The sequence below is a fragment of the Apis laboriosa genome, unplaced genomic scaffold (genome assembly GCF_014066325.1).
Source record: "Apis laboriosa isolate Shangri-la unplaced genomic scaffold, ASM1406632v1 scaffold4_cov146, whole genome shotgun sequence".
Taxonomy (NCBI): Eukaryota; Metazoa; Arthropoda; class Insecta; order Hymenoptera; family Apidae; genus Apis; species Apis laboriosa.
The window spans coordinates 525,251-551,740 of NW_025223501.1; the positions used below are offsets into that span (position 1 = coordinate 525,251).

At 33.1% G+C, this 26,490-nt stretch overlaps 1 protein-coding gene and 1 long non-coding RNA gene across 6 annotated transcripts in view; one reads left to right on the plus strand and one right to left on the minus strand.

Moving 5' to 3' along the window:
- The window catches only part of LOC122717297, a 102,747-nt gene that overhangs the window by 65,496 nt on the left and 10,761 nt on the right, over positions 1 to 26,490 (plus strand). The window contains exons 1-2 of one of the 4 annotated variants that reach the window (XM_043941237.1): positions 8,411 to 8,697; positions 8,808 to 9,034. The exons of the other annotated variants lie outside the window; for them this stretch is intronic. The gene's annotated coding sequence lies outside the window, so the exon portion shown is untranslated. Of the gene's footprint in view, positions 1 to 8,410; positions 8,698 to 8,807; positions 9,035 to 26,490 lie in introns of those variants that run through there. 4 annotated transcript variants of the gene reach the window in all.
- LOC122717301 lies at positions 502 to 3,122 on the minus strand. Of its 2 annotated transcripts, none has more exons than XR_006347194.1 (3): positions 1,769 to 2,121; positions 1,146 to 1,296; positions 502 to 980 (listed from the first exon to the last, which is right to left on the minus strand). It is a non-coding gene; the product is annotated as an uncharacterized LOC122717301 (long non-coding RNA). The 2 variants fall into 2 exon arrangements; XR_006347195.1 differs by lacking the exon at positions 502 to 980 and adding an exon at positions 3,056 to 3,122 and having other exon boundaries at positions 1,023 to 1,296; positions 1,769 to 1,841.

The following is a 26,490-nucleotide window of genomic DNA, read 5'->3' on the forward strand; positions in this document are numbered from 1 at the left end:
ATGACTACGTCTTATACATATAAACTTATTGAGGCTGTCTCCAAAACATGGTACCAAACAGAAAGCGTTTTCCTGGAATTCAAAATAACTATTCTCATAAACAACTGTTCTTTTTTTTTTTTTTTTTACGGATTGTCTAAATATAATTTTCGAATTATTATATTGGTATACATTCTAATGTCATAAAACTACAAAAAATTCTTTAAAAATCTTATTTAAAAAGCATTTACTTTGTGTAAGTTAAAGTAAAATAATAATATGGTATAATTATATGATAAAATAAAAATAAATTTTTGTTTTGATATCGAAATAGTTGAAAACGTATATATCAGTTATTTTTACAAAATATTTTACATTCTTTTAAAAATCTTTTATTTTTTAAAAAATTTATTAAAAATATTTATTTTTTAAAAAATTAGATAACTAATTAATTTTATTTTGAAATATTTTCCATTCCGAGAAAATTATATTTTCTAAAAGAAAAATAGAGTAAAAAATTTATTTAAAAAAAAATCACATTTTCTTGAAAACAAACAATACATAATAAAAGTAAAAAGAAAATTTAAAAAAAACAGAAGAATGGTTCGGATTTAAAAATTTGCTGAAGCCTGGAAATGGACGATTCTTCACCAATGAACATTCCGCAAGCTAGTAAATATTTGCTGGTAAAAAACGAGATGGAAGCCATAAAATAAACGTTTGTTTTAATGCTAATGAGAAGAAGTATAATACCCGGTGATGCATCATCATTGGCCGGACGCGATAACGTCGAGTATCATTTAGGTATTATTGTAAAACATATTTCCACCTATATATTTTTCCCCTATGCTATCAGGTGACAGTTAGAGGACATGCATTAAATAAATCAAAAGTATCTCATTACGAGCTAATGAGAGATGACAAACATTCTGAAAAATTTGTCTGTTTTTAATTTAATATTTAATATCATGTGAAAGATAATATATATTGGATGCATGCATCTGTAAAAAATAAATATTCTTCATTAAAAATAAAGAAATAATTTAAAGATATTGGATAGATTTAACAGTATTCAATAAAATTATTATAAGATTAAATATAATTAAATAAAAAAAAAGGAAGAAAAAAGTAAAAAGTAAAAAATTAAGTCTTTTTAAAAAAAATACTTATGTGCTTGTCCTCAGGATTTTCTCATACTTTGATCACTTAATGACTCATAAGAGTCATTAATCACATCTCACTCTCTTAATCATATCATTTTTTTTAATTTTTGATGTACCAAAAGTTTTCTCAAAGACTTCAATATCATTTGGTTCCCTTTAATTATAAAATAAAAATAATTATAAATTATATAATATAATATATAATATAATATAATATATAATATAATATAATAATATAATATATAAATAATATAAATAATATAATAATATAAAATAAAAAATAAAATTATAAAATATTATATATATTATAATACTATATGTGATTATGGATTATAATTTTGAGTCAATTTTCAATTTTAATTATAATCTTTTAAAATAATAAAATTGCATAATTATAGATTATGCTACAATAAGATTTATACTATAATTTGTCTATATTTCAAATTTTTTATTCTCGAGTAATGAATTTGTGAATCTTCTGTCTCATTATGAATATTCTAATACAAAAATACAAAAATATTCCAAATATTCTTTATTCATATGAACATATGCTAGATAGGTTAGGTCTTTTTTCTCCATTATTTTTCTCCTTTTTACCAAACACATGTTTTTAAACGATCTCTCACCATTATTTTCCTATCTCATCGAAGTCCTTAATTATTTTCCGGGATTTGGAAAAAGCGTAGGGCATCTATTATCCTGCGAACAATAACTCCGTCATCGACGAAGTGACACCGTTTTGTAGACATTGTTGAATGAATTATGTACGCCGCTCGAAACAATTGAGATTACGTGGAATCAGACGCCGAAGCAAATTGCATTCGCTATGCCCGAGAAATTTGTGTTCGTCGTTGTAGAATCGTCTCACGCGACAAATTTTCGATCTAGTGGTTTCATCGTTTCGTGTGAAATAAAAAAACAGCTATATTGGATGATAGTATAGAATTCACATAACCTAAATTTAGCTAATGTTGAAGTTAATTTTAAAGTATCAAAAACTTTTGATACCATATATTTATGCGTTCTGATATTATGTGACGTATAAAAAGTAAATATATATAGAAAAATAAAAGGAAACTTAAATATAATCTAAATATGATCTAAATTCTTCTTTTACATTCTTCATCTTAAAACTTTCTTCTAATATTGCTCATTATTATATGTTTATTATTGTTTTTTATTATGTTTTATAAGAATTTAATTTAAATCTAATTTAAATTTAACTCAATTCAATCCAAAGTTAAATCTAAATTCAAATAAAATTCATAAATATGAACAATTTTTAAAAAAATATTGTATTCTTTGATTGATTTTTAAAACAAAAGCATGGAATACTATCAGCCAATATATTCATCAAAGATATTTATCGATTCAAAACTACTTTTAGTTCCAAATAAATTTATCTTTATAACGTGCAATAAATATTTAATCTTATTATGATTTTAAGAATAACAATAAAAGTGCCAAAAACTACAAAATATAATTGCAAAATACTTAACCTCAATAAAAACTACAGAACATTCCTATTCAGTCGACACACATCTTGTTTTCAAAAATATCGTGCAAAATATTTTCATTGTAGAAAGAAAATGAGAAGATAATTCGGGAAAAAGAAAAAAGAAAAAAAATACTTAGTTCCGTTTAAAACTACTAGAACTTACGATAACCGTGCGCCTAACCTACAAACCGGCTGCTATTGTTTTTCCGCCGATGCGATTACCGTTCATTAGCGGGGCTATCGTGTACGGAACGAGAGCAATTATTGTCATTGGGGAAAACGCGTGTTTCGCCTGTGAACGTTCCTTTGTCCCTGGAACGATTTATCCCGAGGCAATGCGCGCGAGCGCGGACGACGTTCGCTTTTTAAATACGGTTCCGCCTTTTTGTCTCGTTTTCTACAAATATCGAAATACCTGGCCGTAGCGAGATTCGCCCTCCATCGAACGTTTTCTCCCTTTTTCCCCGACCGACCATTGAAACCTTTAGAAATACCTTCCTTCTTTGTCAGGATTGCAATATCCCCACCTCCACCTAAATCGACGTTCTCCGCTTTTTCTCCCACTCTCCGATCCCGTACTACCAATTCTACCGTTCTTTTCGACGTAGTACCCGCGAATGCATCGAACGTTTTTCTGCACTCGTGAGCCGGAATCGCGGGAATGAGGCGGAAAAGACCGGGCTTGTTGTCAGCTAATGGATCGATGAAGAATCAAAGAGACCCAGTTTTTCACTATTCACTTTATTGGTTGAATATTACTGTCTGGAAACACTGGCCGTGTCTTAATGGTTTGTCATGAATGTTTTGAAAGAATGTACTATGCCAAGATGAGAAAATTGTCAGTACTTGCAGAAAAGCAAGAGAAAAGATATAATAGATGAAAACGGATTGTAAATTAGTAAGTAGATATTCTTTTAAGAAATTGAATAGGATTTATTATGATACAATGCAAGGCTATATACTTTTTATGTTATTGAAATTGACAAATACAGGATTATCAGATATTAGAAATGTAAATATTTCTTTATAAATATAGATAATTATAATTTTTTGCGTGTATGCTATAACATGTTATAAGTATTTGATACATTTGTATTTTCCATATTAATGATATGTAATCTTTTTTGAATTATAATTCCATTTTGTAATAACTTATCTAACCTAAAAACGTATTTTTTTCTATTCAAGATAAAAAAAATTAAAAAAAATTAACATAAGACTTTGAATTAAATAGTGAGAGTTGATTTGATATATCTAAAATGAAAATTATGGCAGTATAATTTATTTTAAAATAAATAAGTGTCAAAAATCATTCATTAAAAAAAGATAACATCAATTTTTTTTGTAAATTATATATATATTTATATTATAAAGTCTAGAATAATATACATATTGATAAATTTTTGATCATAGTATATATATCATTTCTGAGTTTGGATATTTTTTCGTGACTAATAAAGAAAACTACATTCTCTTCATTGATTTCGTGGAACCTATATAACTCTAATTCAACACATGAAAGAGGTTAGGTTGCTAAAAGTACCGCTCAAATCAAAGTCGGTCAGTGATTTGCTGATCGTGCTATTTCGAAAAAATTTTCAATCAAGTTTGATTCCATAGAATTTCTAAAGATAATCCAATAAACTTCAATAACTTTCCTCACAATATTAATTTGACGTACAATCAATGTGTATAAACTTTTCAATAGATAGGCATGCATGTTTAAAATAATTTTAACTGGTGAACTTGTGTCAAAATAACATCATATATATTAATGAATCTGTACAACATTGATTAAATATTTCATGTTCTATATTTACTTTTATTAAATCTGATATTTTTATTTATACTAATATATTGACATTTTTTTTTTTTTATAAATTCTTTATATAATTTGCGATATAATTTGATATAATCTGTCATTTTTCCAGATACCAAATATAGAATTTTATTATTGAATATCCATACTTTATTGTTAGATTTACTTTATATCCCAATCCGTTATTCATACATTAACAGCATTGCAGTCTGAATATTTTTGTCTTATTTTTCCCTCTTAATAAATCAAAACTGTTGCAAAATGTATTAGATTCAATTTACTTCATTTGCATCTTTGCATATTTTTATCCAAGTTTCATTTGTGCAACGGCAATAGCAATGGTATAAATTTACATAAATAATCATCATTATAATCATCAGTTTTATCAAACGCAATCAACGCTACGAAATATTCAGTGTTCATGTGTTAATCATAGTTCGTGGGCCTATCGATTACTATGCATCGAGACACCGTGCACTTATCCTACCACATTAACGTTGTCTCCCTCTAATGATTATCAATGGAAAATTATGTTTCGTAATTACCTAACCTCTACTCCACGAGGTAGCTGGTAAATGATGAGATAACGGCGCGGGGAATTTTCATTATTATATAGTGGAAATGATCTTGGTTTTATCGTGTTCAGAGCCGCTGTTCGAGTTTGATTGTTTTTCTTCACGCCATTGTGAGGGAGAATTGTTGAGACTTAACGTAGAAAACAGGGGTCCAAAGATGGTTGCCGGGATAAAGTTAAGCGAGCTTCGTAGATACGAGGGTAGGGATCTCTTAATTTCATCTGGAAACTTCATCAAACTCCATCTTGGACACTGATGCTTCTTATGAAGGGAAAGGGTAACCAGTGTTGTCAATAACTTGATGTCTTTTCATAATCTTGTAACTAAGAACATCATGTCTGTTTAAGAGAATTTTCTCCCTACGTGATATGGATTAATATCGACATTTTTTTGACTATATATTTTTATCCTTTATGAGATTATCTCGAAGTTGAATCGTCACGTTCCTCGTTATTTATAAAGAAAAAATTTTTTATCAAAATTCTTTTTTCGTGGATATTATTATAATATACAAAGTTAAAAACAAATTAAGATTGTTAAGAAAAAAAAATTAATAATAATTATTTACTATGAAAACATTGGCGCACCTGTAGCATAGAAAGAATTGAAATATTGAGAATCAGTGATTCTCAATCGAATTCTCGTTCAGATAATGCGTTCCGATGTAACAGGTTGACTCGATTGATCACTTTGCAATAGTATAGAAATATTGTTTTCACAAGAGTATGTATCTCGATGTATGTTCTAATGAAAGGTGGCCATTTTTATCGAACCGATAGTGTTCTCGCGTGGCAGGAAGCTATTTGTCGCCACGGGTCTGGACACTGGCGTGACCGAAAATTCGTGTGGTTGAAGGGTCTCTAGCATGGCGAGTGTAGCCAATAACTCTTTCCCCGCCGACGAATTTTCCTTTTCTACTTAAAAAAAAAAAAAAAAAAAAACAGCCACGCCCAAAGCATCATTCGTATCGCGAGAGCTTTCATTTTTTTTTTCTCTCCTTTTTCTTTTTTTTTTTTTCTTTCTTTCTCCTCTCGATAATTCAAATAGCGAGTGTGCGCGCTCCGTCGATTAGCCGGGTCACGTGAATCCAACTGCGAAAATCCCTAGGGAAAATCATTTTCTTCCCATGATCCAAGTTTCTCCTGGGTATATTGGCCACGGTGTATCAGATCTGTCGTATATCTTCCAGAAAGATATTACTACGCTGTTACTTTTCTCGCGCGTATCTCGTATCCTCTTAAAACGTGAATAACCAAAGAAACGAGGGAAATCCATTTTTCTTCTTTACATTTGTGGAATATTTTTAGTGTTGGATATTTTTAGAAATTTAATACAAAGAGATGGTGATAACTTTGTTACGTTTTTGGATTATTTCCAATCTTATTATTGTTTTTTCATATTGTACAAATAAATAATTCTTTATTCTCATTTTTTCCTTCTCTTCTTCCATTTCAACTTTAATTCAATAAATAATATTGTAATAAATAACAAATAATTTGCCTTGTTTTTATTTAAATATTTTTATTTTATTTTATTATTCCATCATTTAAAAAAAATAAAATATTTTACGTTAAACACGTATAATTTTTTTTATCTTTATTTAAATATTTTTATTCTCTCTCTCTCCCTCCCTCTCTCTCTCTCTCTATATATATATATATATATATATATATATATATACACTATACTTCGATCACCAAGAGTAAAGTGTTATACATTGATGGATTTTGCAGGATAGATTTAGAATACTCGATGCATGCCCCGCTTATCACCACTTTTCGCCTCCGCATTTCCCGAACATTTACTTTCAATGCTTCCGCTACTTATCGGAAAATATTACACAACAAAAGATGAACACGCTTCTTTTATCCTTTAATTTCCTCCTCAACCTAGTTCCTGTCACGTTCATCTTGTAAAATTTTTTTTTTTTGTTTTAAATCCTGTTTACATTACGTTACAAAAGTATCTTTCGAAAATTTCGAAAAATTTTCTTCGGTACGAAAAAATAACAACGATTGAACATTTAAATTGAATACGATGTAGAATCTTTGTTAACAAAGCTGTACAATATGGTTTACGCGAGATTGAGTTTCCTCGAAGGAAAAATCAGAAGAGAAAGAAGATCTGGAATAACAAAGAGACAGTATAGGAGAGCAAGCATGTTTTTCCTATAACAATACGAGCTCTGTCTCTCTCTCTCTCTCTCTCTCTCTCTCTCTCTCTCTCTCTCTCTCTCTCTCTCTTTCTCTACGTTTTCGCGTGAATCCCTACAATAACATCGGAGACCAAGTAATAACACTAGTTTCACCTGAGATGCGAGGCAAATATAGCGTAGGGAGTTTCATCCTCGACCCAGAAGGAACTTTGTTTAACCGTTGTACCAATGAAATTACACTTTTCGATCGTTGTCGCTTAATTGATTCATTAAACCTCAACCGGTATCGTCGGATTACAGGTACCTAACCAATTGGATTAAATTTTAATTACGGCACTTCGTTTCAAGGTATTTGATTTCAATTTCCCGCACTTGTATTTTACAGGATAGAAACCTAATTGGGGGAAAATTTTAAGGATACAAAACTTTCACAATCGGGAAATTCTCTAGAATTCTCTATTAGAACGTTATAATCAACCAACGAAAAGTTTCGAACGAATTGGATGAGATAAAAGAAAATCCCTAGAATACCACTAGATTCGTAATACATACGTAAAATTTACTTAATTAGAAAAATATTTTTAAAGAAACAATAAGAATCTAATTAGAAACCCTAAGATTTATTTATAATCTTAAAATCTGCTAACTAATTACAGAAATATTAAAATAATAATTTTTCTTAAAATTCATTTTAAAATACATTCACGATGCACTCGACGATACATTCGAAAGCAAGAAGTGGTCTACATGTCATTTTCCAATCGGCCTGGGAAAAGTAACGTGCGAATCGTCCTGTAGGAAGCATGATGAAAGGTGGGAACGCGGTTTTCCATCGTGCGAGAAGGGCCTTTGTAACGCATTGAAACACGGCTTATCGACGCCCACGAGGATTGGTGTTTCCGCCTGTATTCCTGGTACAACTATGGAACAACACGAACCGGATACAGAGGGTGTGCGTGACAGCGGCAAAAAGGAGAGATAAAAAATTCTCGAGACGCGCAAAGGGACTAGTATTATTCGCCCGTCGTACGCGAATCGCTACGCGAATTCTTGAACGCGCGACGTGCGTGCGCATTCGATCACGATATACACTGGTGGCAGCTGCTTCTGCGATGCAAATTCCCCCTAATTGCAGATCGCAGTTCGCCGATAACGCATTTACGGAAAGCTAATAAATTTCTCTAATAACAGGTCGCGACAGGAATTTATAATGAAGAAATTTACGTGGCCGGTTACTTCGAGTGCGCGTTGTATATATAGATCATCTTCACGCGACCGCCATTTTCTCCTTTGGAGTCGAGTTTGATCTTGGCCGTATTTCTCTGAGAGCTGGTCGATATACCAGGTTAAGTTTGCTTTAAATAATTAACATTGTGGAACTGGTAGGTTAGAAGGGCCGAAAGTTAGGTTAGGTTCAAGTTCGTCCATATCAAGTCTGTGAAAATTTTACGTGAAAGATTGGTCACCTGCTATGACACGAAGTAGTATGATAGAAGTTTTCATGTGTGGTAGGTGTATAAAGTTAACTTTGAAAAGTATTCTATTTACCATATTTTCTATCTTCGAAAATATAATTTGAATTACTATATTTATATTGATCTTTCCATAATTTACGTAGGTTATTCTTGTGTAATGTGAAGTATTATCGGAAGTTTTTGACGCATAAGTGTGCGGGCTAACCTCAAAAAATAATGGAAATAATAAGAAAGTGAATGGTTTCAAGACAAAGGAATCAAGTACTATTTGGATATGGATGAAATTTAGTACGTCTACATTGGCCTTGTCATCTGAATTGATCGTTATTCTCCGATGTTACTCTCTGAATACATGGAAGCCATCTTAAAGGTTTGTTCTCGCATAAATACATCTTGCTCTTCTCTTTGTCTGGCCCGCGGCTTTAGGGAAAAGGCGGAACGTGAGACATATATGGCTAAAACAGAGAGAAGAGCTGATCCGTCGACGAAGGCGATGTCGTCGTCGTTGTCTGTACGCACATTTACACGAAAGCCAATATTTGCACGGCAGAGTTGGCATCAGTTTCCTTTGGTCAGACCTCTCGATGCGGCGTCGTATTTATCGTGCAAACTAACGACGATCGCACCGAACTTCGATATCAAAGCGACGCTGTCAGACAGTAAACGACGAACTACTTGATCCGGATAAATAAAGCGAAGATAGCTGAGAAAGATACACTTACGGTTTGACGATTGATCGGACACAAATTTCTCACTTGATCACTGGTCTCAGATTTCCCTTGAAAAGCCTCGGACTGTTTCTGTTCAAACAACGACTTTAATTCTGTACTTCGATGCAAAGGAAAAAAGGAAAATTCTATTTTTCTTTAGAATTGAACTGGTTTGAAGCACTATAAATTTTAAATTTTTTAAAAAGTTTTTTAATTTGTAAGATAGCGAATAATTGTTTTAACTGTTAGAATTTGTTAGCTCAAAAATTATATGTTCGCAGTTTCATCACATTGATTTTTTATATCATTAGATAACATTATGGGCGCCAAATTCAAATTTCAAATTTTATTTGAGAAACGTTAACTCGTTTTTAATTAAATGGAATAAATTTAAAAATTTTACAGTTTGAATGTTAATTATGAAAAATTATGTGGAAGAGAATAGAATAACTATTTATTTCTTTAGGTATTAGGTCTTTATGTATGAATATTATGAAATTATATTAAATTATTTTATTTAGATTTAGAGGTTAATTATGAAAAATGTTAAGATATATTCCTAAGCTCTGAAGATAATCTAACTTGTTCTATGCTTTCCTTTAAAAGCCTACGATGTTCATCTCGATTAAACGCCGCGCCCTAGTGATTAATCACTCTATGATCGCGATATTCTTTGGTCTAATGCGCCAGTAGGTGCCATATGGCAGTACTGTTTACATAGGCTTTTTATCCGACAAATCGAGAGATCTTCGGCTATTTTCCACTGCAATTTTATCGATCGGTAATGCAGTCGTTATTAATTTTCGACAAAGATCTTACCGATGTGGCAAATCACCGGCTTAAACTCGATGAAAGATGCGTTCACAGAGTGTGAAAGACAGAAATCTAATGTTTTTTGTGGTCATCGTTTGCACGCAGACAGGCCTGACTCTGACAGGCTGTAAGAGCACCGTATAATAAAGGTGGTCCCTTTTTTTTTTTTACTATGCGTTATAGTTTAAAAAATATGAAAATTAAATATTAAGTTAAAATATAATTTAAAATATTCTCATCGATTGTTATAATTTTTATTTACAAGATGCTATATGAAAAATGGCATCTTTTTGATAACAAAAAAAAAAATAACGTTAAATAAAAAACTTTTGTTTTGTATAAAGATCTTCATCTGTCGTTGGTTTATGTTAAATTTTTGTTTGTTATTTCTACAAACATATATTTTTTTAACATTAATTTGAGGAATATAATAAATATTAGAATAATTTTCAAATTTATGCAAAATACGTTGACGTGATTCCAGTTAATAACCATTAACTTACTTAGTAAAATCATGCATATGTGAGAGAGGCACGCGTGTTAATAGAAAAATAGGAAAAAATAGAAAATAAAAAATGAATTGCGAAGTTATAAAATTATGCATTAATATTAATTTTCTAAATTTAAAAAATATATATATTTATATTAAAATTTTTAAATTTCTTCTTTTTTAAATTGGAGAGAATTTTCAAGTCGGGTGAAGACGTGTTCCATCGATGGATGAACGAGCCGAGTTCGTTGATCATTATTGAATTAAATTGTCTGGAAAATTTTTGAGATATTCTAGCCCCTTAAATAAACGAAGTTCTGAAACTTTCCCAGAAAGTTCCAGGGCGATGGAGCGGCGGACTTCAGGCTTTCAGATTATTTAAGACGAGGCCATCCCGGCTGGGTTATCTGTCGCGAATAAATCCGTTCGTTTGCTTATTTACACTGGATTACTCTCGTTTCCTGTAACTACGGAATGTGCAACTTGGTATAATTTCTCAGATACTTTCCCAGATTTTTCGAGGATTCTTTACCTATTTTTATTCATCTCGAAAGGACACGAAAAAATTTAATTTTCCATTTATTTAAAAGTATAAAGTATATAATGAGTATAATAAATAATTAAATAAAAAGTAATAAGAAGATGGATCAAGTTCACAGCCAATAATAAGCAATCCTATTCATATCAATTCTATTGCATAGAATAAAAAGCATCACGTGATCAGATAGATTCGTTAGAAATAAAAATTATTCTAACTCGATTTAATTTTAGAAGAATTTCTTATCTATTTTTATAAATTTTCATTCAAAAAAGATAGAAAAATAGAGAAAAAAAATATTTATTTTATAGTTCAGTCAATAGTTGGCACTAAGGCCCGCAATTGCATACAATAAAAAGAATCATATAGATTCGTTAAAAGGTTAAACTGGCGAAACAAGAAGGAAAATGAAAACTTTTAGCTTCTGATTACTCGTTCCTGCGTGATTAATTAACGATACGCTCAATCTCGTCTATTTGTCGTCACTGCATCACTAGCTTCTTTCTTTGCTTAAATTCGATCGATCGAAAAAATTCCAACAAAAACGCGCGTGTGAAACAAACGATTGGCCCTGTAAAAACGGTTCTAGTTGCACGCGCGATCATTGTGAATCCTTCAAAAAATTCCTCTTGATAAACCGTATAAAAATTTTTATAAAGTATTCATATATCATATATAAACGAACATGAATGGTCAAACAAAATATCATTGAATACGTTAGAATGAATGAATCAAGTACGTGTACACATTTGTACTAATTATTGTGAATTATAATATTTCAATTATTACACACACGATGAAAATGAAATACAGAATTTACTAATCATTAGAATAGTACTTAGAATCATCGAGAAATCCAATAGGAAAATTTTTAAGAAAAATTAATTTAATTTTTTTTAATTTTAATTTAATTTTAATTTATTTTTATCTCGATGTTAATTTAAGAAAATATAATGGGTAAAAATGGCTGAATATTTCTTATACGATATATACTATTTATAATAAAAATAGAAAATAAATTTTACTAAAAAAATATGACTATAAATCAACTTAACGTAATTCAACAGAATTTACATGAAGTCAACGATATCATGCGATATTTCACAGTTCTGATTCTTTTCTCTGATTCTAAATGCATTGTTACAATGGACACACGTTTACAATAGAGTATCGGTGAGAGAATAGGGAGAAGAATACAAAGGAAGGCACCAAGTCACATTGACGAAACATGTAGGCATTATGACTGCCGCACAACCGATGAGCGTTCAGTTTCAAACTATCTACATTACTTTTTTAATAGGAATTATATGAGATAGGAAAGAAAACTATGAAAAGAGATGCAAATTTGATTCGTTATTTTTCGTAGATCCAATGCAAATTCATAAGGAATAGACACGTTTATTAAAAAAGTACCACGCTAATAAGATTAGATCTTCTAGCAACGCGACACTAAATTACACAAAGCAAATAGGTAAGATCTTTTGCCCTTGTACTGCTGCGAGTGCCATCTTTCCATCTCTGCATAGAACTTCAAAGAGAACCTCAAATCCAATACTCAAAAATTCCAATGAAATTTGCATCTTTGATGAATATGAAATGAATATATAATATAATAGTAATAACTATATATATCAGATAGATTAGGCAATATAATTAGGTAATATAATCCATATAAAGTTTAAAAAAATTTAAACACATTGTTTACACCATAAAAATTTGTTAAAAATAAATTGCAAATTTTATTCATTATATATTGATTAACTGTTCATTATGGCTGTAATTGATTTACTATTTTTTCACAAATAGATATAAGTATTTATAATTAAAATTTTATTGACATATTGACATTAATGTCAAACCTAACCTCAACTTTGTTATAAACTAAACCTGTCATTCCATTCCCGCATATACAGACAAATGATGGATCGAACTTTAGTTACAATCATGTCATTTGCAAGCGTGCAGGCTAACGCGATGCCACTTTGTTCACTCAGCGAAAGGCACTATCTACATGAACATGGTAATCAGGGGAGTCACTCAAACGGCAGTAAAGATAACCGATCTTCAGTGACTCTATATTACCATGCCACCACTGGTAAAATAGTTTCCACGTGAATGTAATTAGTTATAGAAGCTAATTACCTCGATGTTACCATTCGTGCGATGCGACGTCGGTTTTCAAATGGAATTGGCCACACCTACCGACAGCCAAAGAAAACCTTGATATCATCAAAATGGATTGTATATATATCTAACCGTATAATTTCTCCGAGTGGGGATGGGTTACCATACACATCAGTCAGGCCGAAATTAAACCCCTTGAAGCGGTTCTCGTGAGTTCATTGAACATGTGAAGCGTAACATCGTTAGGGTAGGTTCTGTTTTCAAGATTTCACGATCCACTTTGAGACAGTGAAGAGACGTGTACTATTTCTTGAGGAGTTGAATAAGAGAAACGGTGTTGTGTAACTGTAAGATATTGAATGGTAAGCAAAGAACGAATGTTATTTGTATATTGATAAATTTTACCATTTTGTCGAATAGGTTATTCAAGAAAAAGTGAGACTAGAAGAAGCGAAACTGTATTATTAAAGTTATTAAAAAAATTATATAACAAAATTTGCGTAAGAGAATCATTATTGTATAACATTAATCCGAATATTAATAATCTAACGAAGGTAACCTCACTTTAACCTCATCAAAGTATATCTCTTAATCTGAAAATAGAAAAGAAAATCGTCGTCAAATTAAAAAGGAAATCTCATCAAAGGCTTCGTTATCAAAGTTGCTGGACCGATGACTGAGGAGGACCCAGGATCGATGTAGCGCGAACAGGCATCCAGGATCAAACAGACGGTATAATGGAATAGAATCTCTTTTGTTTTTCCTCGATCCATTTGCGGGCGTCCAACCGGAAAAGCTTTGCAGTTTGCCAGTAGAATCCGGTTTAATTACCGATCCGATTGCGGCAGCTACGTTAGATCTCATCCGTTGTTGCGACGTGCCAACTTCGTTGCTTCGGACCTCGTGTGTATGTGTGTATATATGTATATGGATGGTTTGGACGTGTGGATAAAAAAAGTCGATGGAGCGCCACCGAGCGGATTAAACGGGAGTGTAAGAGGAGTGGTGGAAAGAGGAGAAGCAGGTGGAAAGGAAACGAGCCACTGTAAATAGATACGTGTGCCAGGAACGAGGAGGGGTATTCTTTCCCGTTGACGGGGAATCGAACCTCGATCGGGGCGAGACGGCGGGAGGGAGTGAGAACGAACGAGTTCCTGCGGTTGATTTTAGGTTCCTGTTCTCGAATGAATGATATTTCAACGATAGTTGGCAATCTAGCGAATCCTTTTTACCAAATCTTTTTCAGGATATTCTTTGTTAACTTCTTTGGAAGTGGATCAATAACTGGGTGGACCATCTTGATATCGTCATTGTTTAGTAAGTTAGTAAGTAATGAATTTATAAGGGAAAAAAAGTTTGTAGATTTATCGATGTCATTTCAACGAGAGCGATAACGAGAGAATTATTTTTATTCTTTTAAAAAATTTATTTTTTGTGTCACTTTTCTGTCTTCTAGAATATGATAAGATTAAAAAGATCAATTTATGAAAAAGAATAATTCGTATTATTCTTTTAATATGTGTCGTTAAATAAGAATGCTTTGTACAATGAAGTTATATTTGTAGGTTAGGTTTTACCGGCCTGCCATTATAGGATCCTAATTCGATTTATGGGTAGCTGGGAGAGGAAGGAAGGAAATTCCGGCCGTGGAAACGATAAGTTTTGGCGGATGCAATGTATCCGGTGATTTAGCATTGTGGCGGCCGTGTATCGTCAATGGGCGCACGCAGGTAGAACGACACATAACGCCAGTTCTTCCGTCCTTGTCTTCATCGATTTCCGATTGATCCTCATTATCGATTCTTCCTCGGCTGCGCCCCTTCCTTTTAAAAAATCCTCCTCTTTCTCTTCTCGTAACGACTTTATCGGACATTCTTATTCAAATTTAATACTTTTTGGAGGTTATCTTTGGATTCTGCTTTGAAGTTGACCTAATACACCGATCGTTTAAAGAACTATTCGATTATCTCGAACGTCAGAGAATGTTGGATTGCCAATAGATTTTATTCGCGATTGCATAAATGATGATCGTGAGTATATTTTGTCAAATGACACAATAGGATTAAATACAAAAAAAGAAAAGATATGTAGGAACTTTTGGAGAGTTCCCTATATCTTCTTTTGGAGAATTTCCCTAGATATATGACAATAAAATAATATTTTGTATTTATTTATTTTTTTCAGATAGGAAAACGAGTTTTTAATAAAACATTTTAAAACGTTAGGATATCATTGTTAAGAAATTAATTATCTAAAAATCAAATTTTACTCTAGTTATATTTCCCTAGATATACAGACACGAGGGAAACTATACGAGATCTTTTGTCGAGCGTTGTCTAACTGGATTTCTACCACGACACATCACGTTTTTATCGGCAAACTTAAGACGCGTATCGTTCTGCCATTTCGATAATACGCTTTCACCAGTATTAAGTTAAAGCCAGAAGAATCTTCGAACGTCTCGTTCGTTTTCCGACGCCGCGTAATCTTGGGATATCTTAAGATATTCCGAGCGTCTTTCAAGGCATGAATGCGTAATACCCAGGGAAAGCGCAATTAGAGGGGAAACGCTGTGAATAAATAAAAACGGGGTAGCGAGATTCTCGCATAGCATGGCCGCCTGGGGGAATTTTTATCGAGAAACTTTTGTTATGATAAACCGGGTGCACCAGAAGAGAATGGCGCCGACCGGAGGGGAGATGGAATCGGCGAATTGTCCGACAAAAGTATCCACAAGTGCGTCTTCTTTTTCAACTCTAAAAAAACTTGAGTTCATTCATTCCGAGAATAGATACGATGTTTCTTTTTTTTTTTCCTATTGCTATAAAAAATTATTCGAAATCCTTTTTGTAGACTTACGTCTTTAGGTTATGGCCTAGTTTTCCATCATAAAAAAAAAAAAATATTCTGGCGAGATTGAATAGTATTTCGGTGAATAATTCAGACTTATTTAGGTTAAGATATAATAGGATGTCTACAAATTAGGTCAGATTCCTTTTCTATTACAATGACAACTTACTTGACCGTTATAAAAGGGAATAGAAATTCGATAATCGATTGGAATTACGTTATCGTAAATTATAATCGAACGTTCTATAATAGAATCAAACGAAACTATCAATGTAGTATATATACGTCGATAGGAATGCTCGGTCGGTAATCTTGTCTAGTAACATTTTCCATCGTTCGATATCGATCCAAAAGGATTCACCTTTAACTTCGTCCATTAGATCTGACGGATCAAAGATTCGTTAGAAATTCGCCGGAAGTCGAATTCCTGGCCCGTGGTCGGACGATTACCCGGGGATTGAAGTTTTTCGCAAAGCTGGTCGACGGATTAATCCCCCGAAGGGAACGCGTCACGGTTTAATTCTTCAGAGGGGGATTTAAAGTGGCGCGGGGGCCAATCGAGACACGCGATTAAGAGTTAACAACAGGCAAAGAGCCGAACAATTGGGCCGGCGGATACGGAAGGCAGAAGATTTAAACGTCTGCTTAAAGGATCAGCCGATAAGATGGTCTCGCAGCCAAGTTTCATTTGACATTTAAATCGAACTATACTCGAACGATCCTTAACCTGTTTCGTTTTTGTACCCTTCGAATCGAAAGCGTACAGAACGAAGCAGATACAGAATACGTAATATTGTTCTTTCAAAAATTTTTATACGATTCTTTGAATTTTAATTAATATTTTATAGAATTAGAAGATATTTTAAATTTTTTAGGCGTTATAGAAACGTGTTGTTAAATAATAAGATCAATAAATAATTGAAAACTCTGTTTGACCAGTTATAGAAAGAAAGTGATGTATTATGAACATAATGATATTTAATTTAATTTTTTGAGAGAAACTGATAATTATTCTTCTTTTTCTAGTTTTGATTCAAGAGAATATTGTGAATAAATGTCGTTGATTGTATGAAATCTTTTTGCGAATAACTTAATCTGAATATTCAATGATCATATATATATATATAATTTACTTGAATAAAGAATGCTTGTTTATAGCGTTTATAAAAACTTCTGTGGCAATATGTTTATATAAATTATTTAAAAGAAAAACAACTATCATTCCCTAATCTAACTTAAATTTCTCCTTTTAAGAGATTAAACATGTAAATTACTTCATTACTTTTAGATTTATCTTCCATTTTAAATTCAAATATTTTTTAAATTACGATAATATCTTGAAAAAATGTTATCTCTCTTCGCGTAAATTTACAAAACATAGCTAAACAATGGATTACTTTTTAATCAAGTTAATATTACCGTGATCTATAAATAAAAAATTTTAATTTTATTAAAATGACATGAAATTTAGAACAAAATTTATAACAAAGAAGAGCAAATTATCGAATTAATTCGAAGCAATCTTTTCAATTTTACGAAATTATATAATTGAAATTCTATAAACGATGTATTTTCCAGAAATTTATTGGTAAATTTTGTACAATTATACGTATTGTTTGATAAAGAAATAAAAGAGTAATTAACTCGAATATCTCTTTCGTTCTAGCGTTTTTCGGCCGGAAAGCAATTTCAATCTGAATTTCTGAGATCTTCGATACACTTGAAAAGTAAGATTGTGGAGGCTTGACACAGATCGTTGGAAAATATTATTTTAATAGAGGTGTACGGAAGTTCGTTGCGTTGCGCGATATCAAGTATCGTGCTTTCCTCTCTGAAACTAATTACATAGTTAAAGAGTTAATTATTGCAGTAGAACGGTGCCGCGGAATGCAGAATCGTCGCAATGTGATCTACTGTTGGTCACGAAAGTATTCTGGTAATCTGACTATTTCCTACTTAATTCTTCACATATTCTTTTCCATTAAACTCCATTTTATTCTGAAATACGAAAAATGTTAATAAAATGACAATTTTATTTGTCAAGTTATTTTTCTTTATACGTATAATTATTCACATATAAAAAAAAAAAAAAATGGAATTTATACTACTAGAAAAAAAAAAACTTTGAATTATTTCCTTATTTTTTTTCTCTAAAGTGCAACCTATAAATATTGTGCACACATAATTCTGTATATATTTTAGATAATTTAATATTGAATTTATTGTATGTATCAGATACAATACGTAACAGATTACATTATTTATTAAAAAATGTACGAGTTATCTTTATCGGAGATCGATTCTCGTCACCGAGACAACGAAAGAAGTTGAAATGTATTTTTCAAGCGATTGCATTCGAGCGATTTAATTTTGCACTAGAAGCGCCTGTACATAGGCAACCGGTTTAACGTCAGCGTACGCATTTGACCGTGCAACAGGGAAACGTTCAATGGCATTTATTTAGAAAGCTTCTTCTTGAAAAAAAGAAAAAAAAACGAACTATTAAGCAATTAATAAGAAGAAAATAATTATAATATTTGATATACTTTATCAAAGTAAATTTTCAAAGATATTTGATCAATTAGAAAAATTAATTAGAAAATTAATGAAAATAAAAAATTATTTTTATTATTTATCGTACATATTATCGGTAAAATAAGAAAATTCTAGTGTGAAAATACATCGCTTGTACGTGATAATTGTTGATAACCATCCATTTTCCAAACAATCTAGCGTTGTCACGATATATGTATCGGAGTAGAATAGTAGGGTGTTTTTTTGTAGTTGTCACGATAAAAGGGCAAATAACAGGGATTCACTTTTTCAAGGCTCTATGTTCTCTTTTGGGAAGGGAAAAACACGTTTTTTCACTTTTTTCCCTTTGTTCAATTTCTAAATACACGATACGATAGCTGAACCTAAAAATAACTTAAACAGAGTTGATACTGAACCATGAACCCTCCAATCCCTGATCGTATATGGTGTATGAATATGATCAATTTCTTTTATTCTTGTCCTCGTGTAGCTCGATCAATGTCTCTTTTTCTTCCTTCTCTTCACAAATGAATAGTAGAAGTATCGACCTTCGACCGATCGATATTAAATTCTTTTGACTTTTTTTTTTTTTTTTTTTAATAAATTTTCAAGATCACCTTCAACCCTATATTTAGAGGATCGTTAAAGAGTTTACTTGTGCAAAATGATGCAACATCTCTTGTAACAAGATATTTATTTTTGATATTTATTTACAATCGATTGGAAATTCGACAGTAACAATTTAACCATAAATAATTTTTCGAAACAATCCAAAGATTAAAACTTCCATTTAAAAATCACCAGATATAGATAATATCATATAGATACGCAGAACAATATTCTTCAACTGTATTTAAGTTATCTTCTCATAATATTCGAGTAACTCGTGCAATAAGTTGCACGATCCGTACAAGTCAAGTTGGAAGCTACCGATTTCTTCACAAAAAAAAAAAAAAAAAGAAAAACAGAAATAAAACAACCTGTCTCATCAAAATGGTAACGAGGCAAGAACGAAGTAGGAAAAGATTGTTGCCGGTTGAAAAATTCAGGGCAAGAGAAATCGCGATGATCTATGACATCGTTACACGCTCCAAGTAGCGATGGATTGGAGTTGCTCCCGATCTTGGGACGCAGAAAATAGATCGAATGTCTGATTTGTTGATTGGCCACGATCATGATGGCTTCGTATGGAACAACGAAGGCCATAAGAATAAGAATAATGGAACAAAAGGACGAGAAGGCGGTTCTAGAGACGATCTTTAGAAATTTCGAAATCCCACTGGGGATGGAGCACGTTCTGGTCGACCAACCCTTGACGTGTTACGCGTCAACTCACAACACCCTTTATTACTCGTCACCGTTTAAACGGTCGAAAGCACGCGACGTATTCCCCCGTTATTACCGCGGAGGACGTCGCGGAAACTTTGGGACGTGACACGGATGAGAAATTGTATCTTTGCGCGGCTTTTGTCTAGATTGTTGGTTCAGGTCCAGAGAAAAATGGTGGCTCTTGATAAGACTTGGTCGCCTGCTAAAAAACTTGCGATTGTACTTATTTGGTAATCCATTTAAATAGCGAGAAATTGATTGTGAAAGGGGAGGAGGTTGGGAATTTTTTTTTTTTTTTCTTGTATTTTATTCGATGATACGAACGCTTGGATTGGTTTAACGTTTTATATAAATGGATTTAGAACGAAGTTAGATGTGTATGGATATTTGGTATCGATGAATATTCGATGCAAATTCGATTGATGTGAATTGAATTGTCTATCTTAGATTTAGAAATACTGATTCAGATATCAGTTCAAGACAAGTCTATTGTGTATCTGATTCAAACATCACTTTAAATCAAGGCTCGTGAGTAATGTGAATTAAAGATTAAAGATCTAGACAAACTTCTGATTCAACATGTTTGTTGTATATCTATATATAGATAGCTTTAACATCGTGTTAAACTTACTAAAATTAGATATACATATCTGATTATTTCGAAACTTGATTAGAAATTTAATTCAATCTCGATACAGATTCAGACTTACATTCATATCTAATACCTAACATAACCTAGTTAAACGATTAACATTAATTTAATTCTGCACAACTTCAGTTCTAATGTTATTTTAATTTACGTTAAACTTACTATTCGTATAAAACGTGAACCTAACCTTAATTTTTTAACTCATCTGAAACAAACGTCGAGATTAAAATTTTGAAAATGAAAGTAATCTATTTTACGTTAATAGAGTTTATTTCGAACATATAATAACATAACCTAACATAATCTAGTCAAACGATTAACATTAATTTAATTCTGCACAACTTCAGTTCTAATTTAATTTACTATTCGTATAAAACGTGAACCTAACCTTAGTTTTTTAATTCATCTGAAACAAATAGATTAAAATTTTGAAAATGAAAGTAATCTATTTTACGTTAATAGAGTTTATTTCGAACGTACAATACGTTGCACAATAACATAATCTAACATAACCTAAGTCAAACGATTAACGTTAATTTAATACGAATCTGCACAACTTCAGTTCTAATATTATTTTAATTTACTCGTTATTCATATATAAACGTGAACTTAACCTTAATTTTAACACAGACTCAACACGTTCGCTCACTCATCTAGCCCAAAACAAATGTCGAGATTAAAATCTTGGAAATTAAACTAATCTTACTTACGTTAGCGAAGTTTATTTCGAGCGTATATAAGACTTAAGTACGACACGATAGTAAACCAGGCTTAAGTTTATTCGGTGGCAAGTGTCGGAGGAGCAATTTCGATCGGTCGTGTACGATATTGAGGGACTAACCACGAACCCCGCAGCATTTACTATTCCGGTGATTTTTATCGGTGTATAAATGACTCACTCGATACTTCCTGAGTCGGAAAGAAAAGTAAAAAAAAAGGAAAGAAAGAGAAAAAAAAGAGGAGAAAAGAGGGGAGGGGGGGAGAGGAAAGAACGTGAGTCAGCCTTGGTTCGTTTTTCCCCGCCCTCACAATTTGGTCAACCCCCTCCGGTATTCGGTTGAAACGATAATAATGCCGTGGTAAAAACGGCAATTCCGACGGAATATCGGTGGACTTTTATCCGATTAAAGCTGTTTCGAGACGAACCGGCGTCAAACGATGAACCGGAAATGGATCGTGGCGCGATCATTGACGAGGTCGAAAGCATAGCTGCAAGCACGATTTACATCGTATACAATTTTTATCTTTCTTTTTTTTTTTTATTTGAATATAATAACGAAACGAAGAAAGATATTTAAAGATCGAAGATCGAATTTGTATCACTCTCATCTCGAATTAATTTTTATTTCAGTAGTAATTCTATTCCACACGAAGTCGCGATGTAAAGTAGAAAGAGAGACGTGATACAAAAAAAAAAAAAAAAAAAAGAATTCGAGATATTTAAATTTCAATTTGAATAGAAAAAAAAAAAAAAAAAAAATTCCAACCAACTTTCATACGTTTTTAAAATCAATTCTGAGGGCGGAGAAAAAAGAGGTGGAGTAAAAGTCGGAAATTTATATGGCAGATTGCACGATTGTCGCTCGTTCGAATATGAATAAATATGGAAAATAGACTTAAGTCGGTTAAAGCCGGTCTCCCGTCCGATCAATTTTCCTTCCTTTTTCCTCTCCATTTTTTTCTTTTTTAATCTCTCTCTCTCCCTCTCTCTGTCTTCCTCTCTTCCTCTCTCTCTCCCCCCCTCTTCTCTCTCCGTTTAATTCCACGCCATTCATTTTCTCTCTTTTCTCGTATTCCCTTTTATAGAGGCCCGATATCGAATCACACCGGCCATAAATTGGCCGGGCATTATTTAATTAAAGCCTGGCTTTGTAATTTATATATTTATGCTGCCGCTTTTATTTGCGAGATCTTATTTATCGGCCTGAACGTTTATAGGCTGGAAAAACCGATGAGTCTTCTTTTTTTCTCTCTCTCTCTTTCTCTCCTTCTCTTCACCCTCTATCGCTGTCTCAATTTTCGGTTGTTAACGTTTCCCAACGCTATCCAATTGGGAACGTTGTCGCAACCGGGCGCGAGAATTTTCGAAACAAATCTCCACGAGAACGAGAATAATTTTCGAAAAAGCTTGATTACACACGATCCCGATTTTTTAGATAGAATTTTTAATCATATCTCGCTCGTACGTTATTCATGAAATTCGCTTAAGTAATTACTAGTGGATATTCGTGTACACATATTTTCAACTGTAATGTATTTTTTTGCGCCAATAAATAATCGGATAGGGGAGGAAAATGTTGCAGGGAATTTTTAATCGACAGAGATTTTACGCGTGTATAATTGATGTTAAATGCATAATTAAGCAATGATAGAGAACATTGATGGTGATGTCGGTGAACATGATAATACATATATCCATTCTATTCATCGCTTTGAATCCCACCCTCATTCGAAACACCAAACGTTCATTTGCACCCTCATAATAAATACTTGTTCGAAGTATAGGGAGGTCGTAACAATCGGTATAAGGGTGTTACGATACTTATTTGTTTTGATCAAGCAAATAACTCGACAAATAAGACATATATATATATATATCGTTCCAAATATATCCAGAATAATTTATAATCTAACATAATCATAAATATAAAATTGCGCATCTCTTCGGATAGATCCAATAACAAATCGCTATGCCACTGTCGACGAATTAAGTTACATAGCTCGTTATATTCCCTCCGCTATGAGCTACCTGTTTATTTGTCCTTTGAAAAGTGCACGTCCACCATAATGTTCTTCCCCCCCGCACATAAATTTTGGCTTGTCTCACGGAACATCATCGATCTCGCAAGGAAAAAGGAAACCAACTGACCCCTGGCCCTATCTCTGGTGTCGTTTATTACTATTATTAAAACGTCTCCTTTTCTCTCTCTTTTTTCTATCTCTCTCTCTTTCTTTCTCTAGCTTTCAATGGCCACGCGTGACCAAAGGGCGCGTGAGGCGAATACGAGGGTAAAAAGGTCCCAACGGAGCTTCTCGTTTTCTCTCGACTTATGGTTTCTCCCCTCCCTCCAGTATCGATACACCTTCTCCTGTTGGATCTATTCAGTGACTCCCAACCCCATCAACCGTGATCCGGAATTATCATCGAGTATTTCATTTTGTAGATGTAATATGTATTTTTTTTTTCTTGTACGAGGTTGTAAAGGGAAAACACGATTGGTTTATTTTTTTGTTGTAATTTTTCTATTTTGACATTATTTTTTATTTTTTATTTTTTATTTTTTATTTTTTTTTTTTTTTTTGTATATAAGGTACGTGAAGTACCTTAAAGTTGAACGCAACTGATTGCCAGTATATTGTACTGTACGGGATTGAATTGAACCGCGAGTCAATATCTATGAATATTTCTCTTTGTGTGTGATTTTGCGCGAAATTATTATAAAAACGACCTGTAAAATGAGAGAGAGAGAGAGAAAGAGAGGGAAAAAAGATTGGACATATCGCATTTTTCATCGCTATATTCGATATTCTAGAATTATGAAATAAAGTTTAACTTTGAAGACCGCTGACAAGGGAGGAATTGCGTGTCTCTTTTTGTCATCGAAGGCTCCATTGCCACGACCCCAGAAGTCGGGACATGCGACACCACTTGCCCTTTCCGCAATGGCCAATGGTAGCAGGTAGCCAATGCGGCTGGCATATTGCTGGCTTCGTTTATGGGACGGTGTACGATTTCTTGTAAAGCAATACCGAGGCGAAATTAAGCGACTCTCCAGACACCGAGGGGGCTATCTCGATGACACCTGCAAAATTCTCTTTTTTCTATTCCTTTTTTTTTCCCCCCATTTTTACTCGCCTCGATGTCTTCTCGACTTCTTTTCCGTCCATTCGTCGTCCCTCTATCTTTCCATCTATTCCCCTTTCATTTCTCGTTTCACCGACCCTTCGACGAAAAGGCTTCCTCGGGGACACTATCCTGGAGAGATCCAATTGTTCACATGGATTTCTCATTCTTCTTTTTTTCTTTTTCTTTTTTTTTTTCCCCTCCTCGATTCGATACGCATGCGTCTGATCGCTTTAAAGCCACTCTTGTGGATTAAGATCGTAATATGGGATGCCTTTATATATACTACTACATATATAATCCAATAGGTTTGTTCGTTCTGATTTGAAGCCAGTCGACAACAGAGGAGCCCGTTTATCGTGTTGATTTGATGGGTTAATTAGCATCTTGTCAGGAGGAGCGAGGGAAGTGATTCGTTTAATCAGGTCGTCTGTACAAAAGAGATTCTTTATGATACGTATAGAACACTAGACTTTTATTTTTGATGTCAATGATAAAGAGAATTAGTTGCAAGTAATTCTGTATCCACTTGCACATTAATTCTTGGCGATTAACGAGAGGTTCTAGATTTTGTTAACCGTGATACAATCAAATTTGAGTAGACAGAATGCATTAGAAACTCTTGGAGGAAGTGTTAGTCTCTCCTTGTCTCTCCCTGTCTCTCCCTGGCTCTCCCCGGCTTTCCCCAAACATCCCTCGATTTAATGACTCTCAACGAAGATTCCGATACTCGACACACCCTCACGTGCCAAATCCACTGCGAAAAAAAAGTCCTCCGAGATTAGACAAACGATTGAAATCAGAATCCAAACAAGCAGAGTGAGAAGTTCCATACAGGTTAGACTTGATTAATCCTCTGCCAAAAGTTTATTTTGTCAAAAGGGATCAGAATAATAAGGCTAGTAAATCAAAGGGAAAATCAGTTTTTCCATCATCGTGTCAATTGAGAATCAATTACAATCGATATACCCATTTCTACAAGTAGAGAATAGGCTTTTCTCGATGGCGTAATTGATAGAATTTTGAGAGGATTTTGATCCAGCATAGACCAATGCTCACCATTTATTAACTAAAATCGAAATTGCTTCGCGTTCGTTGCCCGGAATATCGAGGTTGCTGTTAAGGAGGAACGTCGTCATCGACCTAATTAACAATGAAGTCGGAGGCATACCGATTCTTCCTCTTTCTCTCTCTCTCTCTCTCTCTCTCTCTCTCTCTATATATATATATATATATATATATATATATCTCTTTCTCTATCTCTATCTTTATCTCCCTTAAAGTTAAAATGCTCACGCGATCTAGACTCGATAAAAGCGACTCAATGCGCCCTTACTCATCCCCATTTCTGGTTACCAATACAGAAGCGAGCCTGGAGCAACGGCATGACACGGTGCAGGCGCCGAGACGCGTGCAACGACTGACTCACAGAACAAATCAGACCCCCTGCCGTTCAATATGCATGAGTTATCATTCGTAACGGAACAGGAATGAATCATATTCGCGACGTTCTCAACCACCACTCGTTATTTCGCCAAGCTAACCCTGCCTTTCCTTCCAAAGCGACAATCCCCTTTCCGGGGGTTGGCTTACTAGGACCTTTTTTTTCACAACCACGCGACTTTCAGTTTCGACTTCTTCTTTCGTTTATCGAGGGTGAGAGTGTCTGCCGCTAGGGTGGATCGAAATAGAACTTTCCTTTTGCTTATGCGGCAGCATTTCGACGCAGGATTGATTCTACGATGAGGAGAACCAAATTTCTCGACGTAGTATCGTCAAGAAATTTTCAATTTTACGGTGTCGTTTATGTTATGCGTAGAATACTCTTTTGCAATCTTTAATCATTTAAATATTAATGATTAAAATTCTTCTATTCTTAATATATGCAATATATGTATAAATACATGTGTCTTCATCGTCAATTATTTAAATTAACATGTGAAA